We start from the raw sequence: 5,067 nt of genomic DNA, 5'->3' as shown, positions 1-5,067 counted from the left end.
GCAGAGCGGGAGATGGATGATGATGAGGCTACTTTCTCTTATATGCAGTTTTCAAACGGGTTCTAGCGAGCCTTGTTCTGATGCATGAGATGCTGGGATTATTATTTTTGGGAATTTAAATGATGTAACTTGATACTTATAATTTTGATAAGTAACACTTTCTTACGACCCGGTTTGTATATGTACTTCAGGGATTTACACTTGTACACATATTTTTCTATAAGTCTTCCGCTTGCTTTATTCACTTATCCCTGAATTATATCTGTGTTTTGGCTTAATCTATTCCATGTTTTATGCACTAATACAGTCAACATACATCCATCATTAAATATGTTGCATAAGTGATGTTTTGGAACTCGGGAGCTGAGTTATGCTCGACCCCCAAATTTCAGGGCGTTAAACACAGACTTCAGATAGTCTTCTCGGTTATTGTTTGCCTTCTGCTCTGGTTGAAAGTATTGGCTATGTGCTGTAGGTACGATTTGCTACACTTGACACATGGCTTCTAGAACAGGTTGCATTTATTCAAAGTAAGCATGCAGAACACTTCTCAGGCTTACATTTCTTATGAGCTTTTTAATTGCCACAAATCTGCCTACCAATGAGGACAACTTCTTAGCCTTCTTTATATTGATTTTAATATTGGTCTTACTCTTTTGGTTGTATGCAGCAATGGGAAATGAGAAGTCAAATAGCTACTGGGAAGCAGAACTGCCTCCAAATGACGACAAAAATCTTTTGGTGGGCTCTAGTTGATGAATAGCTTGGATCCATCACATGTGTTGCGAATCACCTTAGCACCCATCTTCTACGTAACATCGATCTGTTTGTTTGTGGTCTAAACACCTTGGTCTTATTGGATGTCTTTCATTTAGCAATACGAGATTTCTTGTGCATCAACTAAAGCTTTGTGTTTTCCTGAATTGTGCATGGTAAAATGGGATTTCACTAACTTGTTAGCATGCCTGACTTGAGCTGACAAAACAGGTTTCTTCTAATTCAAAAGCAGAGCCGGTCCCGGTGCAGGCTGTTTCAACACAAAAAGTGCAACCTACACCCAATATCCCATCTCCAAAGGTTGATTATGCCACTGATCTTTTCAATATGCTTTCTATGGATGGCCCAAGTCAAAATGGGTGATATTTTTGGGATCCATGACAAGCTTGAAAGTTATTCATGTCCACTGTAAAGTAAATGAGTCAATGTCTTGCTTGTAAATATGTAGTTTTCACTTTCAGGTTGTTGAAATCATTGACCAGTATGAGATAGTGCATTCCAGAGAGCTCAAGAGGCAATAAGCTTACATTTATACAGGACCTGAAAATGGACAAAACCTGCACCAGGACAGTAACGGTAAGATTTCCTTGTAATTATCATCATTTGTTGATTGTAAAATTTCCCCCTTTGTCTGGGATCTATCTCTCTGCTGAACTGTAACTGCATTTTAGAGATGCATTAAGATCACTAAAAGTTCTAGGATTTCAGCTCAGCAATTGAGCTTTAGAAGAGTGATTCTTCTATTGTTTTTTAGTTGTGTGATCCCTATGAAGCTGTTGAACTCCTGATGGATGAAAGATCGATTCTTGTTTGTGTCTTGATGATTTCTTGCTGCTTTTCTGGATATATTTGGATCAGTCTTGACATGTGAAACATTTACTTATTTTTTGAAGTTGTGGACTAGGGGAACTTTAAAAATCTAAAAAGTTGGGATTTGGGAGCTTAAAAAACTTAAAAGTCGGGACTTTTGAGCTTATGAAAATGATCAAAAATAAAATAACATTTGATCCCTTCAGTTGAGATCAGGGCTGAAGTTGGGAATTTAAGATGGTCCAGTGTCTCATTGTTTTTATGATTCATCTACCACCACTATACTAATTTTGAAGTGATCTTTAGTCTTTCTTCATGAACTGGAAGTGGGTATTTGGAATTATAGTTTTTTTTTTTTCCGACAGAGAATTGAATTTTAGATGTGTTGCTCTTTCCATGCGAATTTGATTTTCTTCTAACATCTTTCTTACTGTAGATGGGGTGTTAAGAAGCCTCAAATCATAAAAAATTCTGTCACGATCTTGTCGAGTGCAGGTCTTGGGATGGCCATGTTCAGTCTCGGTAAGATCATTGATATGCTCATCATGTTCAGTCTCGGTAAGATCATTGATATGCTCATTCGACGCGAGGGGTGTCAGCAAGAAATATGACAGTCCCGAACAAAGTAAGTTTGCTTACTCTATGTACTTGCTATAAATTTCTTAAATCTATATATGCTTTCTCATCACCGTGCCTTCTTTTCTTGCAGTTCTTGAAGAATTCTTTCATTTAAGACTTGAGTTCTATGTAAAGAGAAAGGTGAGCTTTGATCTAGGCCTCCCATTTTTTCTTTTTGGTAATTGAGAAGATGGTAGTATTGACTTGCTACTTTCATGCAGAAAGTAATGTTGGATAATCTTGAGAAGAAAGAAACCCAGGTGGAGGAGGTGACAGGACAGATGGAGGGTAGGGCAGGAAAGCCTCTCGCTAAGCTTCTAGACAAGTTGGAAAGAACCAAAGAAAGAACAACACCAAGAAAACCAATGAAGCAGATACTGTTGTTGAATCTGTAGCATTAGTTAGTACTACAGCTAAAACTGGTAGGCATCATTCTTTTCTGATGAATAAAAAATCATCTTTGTCAGTAAGCCAGTGTTTGGAAGTACACGCCAATCAGCAGCACAAAAATCGAAACCAGATTGGCGTGTTTGAACATACACGCTAATCGGCAGCACAAAAATTGAAACCCAAAATGGGTGGATTGTCAGTTATCATTTTTTTTCCCATCTTGAAGATTTCATTCATCTTAATGCATGTTATCTTTTTCTCTCCGTAGGACATGTTTCCAAGGGGGCAAAACCCAAAGGCAGGGGAGCTCCGAAGAAGGCTCCTGCTAGAAAGGTGTGCTTGCAAATCTTGAACTTCTTATTTCCCAAGTATCTCCTTATTTTTGTGGACTCCTCATTGCCTTTTTGGTTTTGGTCTTTCAGCAGAAAATGCCGACTGCCGTTGATAGTGAAGAGGAAGATGATGAGGTGCTCGAGCTGAAAGAATGAATGATGAGGTGCTCGAGCTAAAAGAATGAATGATTGTGTTTGATTGAATGAATGAATGATTGTGTTTGATTGAATGAATAAATTATTATGTTTGATTGAATGAATGAATGATTTAGTCATGAAGTATTTATCTATATCAGCTTATATGAGTTATCAGGGTGTACTACAATGGTAAGAGCTGCCATTACTATTAATTTTTTTATTAACAATAGCCATTAGCTACAACTATTAACCACAGCCTTTTATTGAAAACCGTAGCTCTTGCTAATTTTAGCCATTTTCTAAGGTTTGCATTCTACTATTAGCTGCAGGTACATTCCGTAACTATATATATTTAAAACTACGGGCAATACTGCTATGGATTTAATCCGTACATATAGCTTTAATAGCTATGGCTATTACTCGTAGCCTTATATCTGAAAACCATAGCTATTGTTAAATTAAGCCCATTGCTACGGTTCTTGCTCAACTTTTAGCTATAGATATAATCCATAGCTATAAGTACTTTGGGATACAGAAGCTATGGCTACGGTTTTAATCCGTATCCATTACTTCTATAGCTACGGATATATTCCGTAGCTATAGCTCTTTGACCTATGGCTACGGCATCAATGTCTACGGTCCTGCTACGGATTATAACCGTAGCCATAGGCTTTTGGCTACAGTTTTTATCCGTAGCCTTTGCCCCTTTTTTTGGTAGTGTTTAGTATCCCCTGATTCTAAGACAGATTAATAAAAATACATAAACTGAAACTAGGAAAGTCCAAATGTTGAATCACAAATTCGGCAGCATTTCAATAGCTTCTTCGATCATCTCCATAGGAGAAACATTGTGTTGTTTTGATCATTCAACTTCTCCCCTCTTGAGCTTGTCCTTTGCGTGTAAAAGGAGAGCTTGGAGCAATGAAGGTCGAACTGGACGATTTCGCCAGCATCTTAACCTCTTTTATAATTAGTCATATAATGACCTAGTTGCATGACCCACGTAACAAGTCGTTAGTTGCACGGTCCGCGCAATCAATTTGTTGGTTACGCGGTCCGCACAACTAATCTTTAATTTCCCTTCTCACCTTTGGTCTTCCTTTAGAGCTTTTCTCCTCTTCCAGAATTCTTCTCTCTCTCTCTCCCAAATGAGAGGGAGAGTGGGGTATTTATAAGCCTCCATACATGTGAACCCTCGATTATCATGCCATGGGGTCCACTTTGCCTCAGATCTGACCATTCATAATGATCCACTTCTAATCTTTGTTGCGTGACACGCACAATGGTAGAAATTTTTTATGCGATCCGCGCAATGGACAAGTTACTTGTGCGATCCACGCAATGGTGAAGTTACATGTGTGATCTACGCAATGGTAAAGATTAGTTGCACGATCTGCTAAATGGAAGAAACTCGTTGGTCAGTCTATTAGGTTTATTACGCGATCCACACAACTCCAACTGGTTGTGCGACCCATGCAACTATTGGATAAAGTGTTTTGATCTTCTTCTTTCTTCCAGATCTCCGAACTCCCTTTTGATCTTCACCCCTTCAATTCTTCTTTATTATTTTATGCTCCAATAAAGGCTATTCAATGTAATACATGAGTACTAGATGCCATGCTAAGGCAATGCAACATGAGGGTTATAGAGCCAATGCAAATGCAATGCGAAGTAATGTCAGTCCTCATATGCAATCCACATATCAAGTATAGTTCCATAAAAAGAAATCCACCGAGGTCAAGTAAACTTCAGGATGACTGCCGCTTTATAAACCCACACAATCAAACGAGTGTAGGAGACCTCACTACCCGCCTATGGACAGCCAATCACCAACAAAGCTTGACAGTAATGGAACTAGTCACGAGCTGGTTAGACTCAGCCTAGCTATTGCCCTCTCTCTTAGGCAGGCAAGGCCACTCCCCATCTCAACCGACCTCACAACAGTGGGAGTCACGGCCTAATGGTATAAGGCCCTCGAGCGGTCATGTTTTCCACTCGGTCT

The 5,067-nt window shown here is 38.9% G+C and overlaps 1 long non-coding RNA gene across 1 annotated transcript; it reads left to right on the top strand.

Annotated features, from left to right (window-relative positions):
* Positions 1-555: 555 nt before the first annotated feature.
* LOC131218329 (uncharacterized) lies at positions 556-3,123 on the top strand. The gene is made up of 7 exons (XR_009157643.1): positions 556-1,077; positions 1,239-1,353; positions 2,024-2,212; positions 2,297-2,346; positions 2,427-2,627; positions 2,864-2,928; positions 3,018-3,123. It is a non-coding gene; the product is annotated as an uncharacterized LOC131218329 (long non-coding RNA).
* Positions 3,124-5,067: the final 1,944 nt, after the last annotated feature.

The sequence above is a fragment of the Magnolia sinica genome, chromosome 11 (genome assembly GCF_029962835.1).
Source record: "Magnolia sinica isolate HGM2019 chromosome 11, MsV1, whole genome shotgun sequence".
Taxonomy (NCBI): Eukaryota; Viridiplantae; Streptophyta; class Magnoliopsida; order Magnoliales; family Magnoliaceae; genus Magnolia; species Magnolia sinica.
Note: the sequence above shows the minus strand (reverse complement) of the source record. Positions and strands in the feature narration are given on the sequence as shown.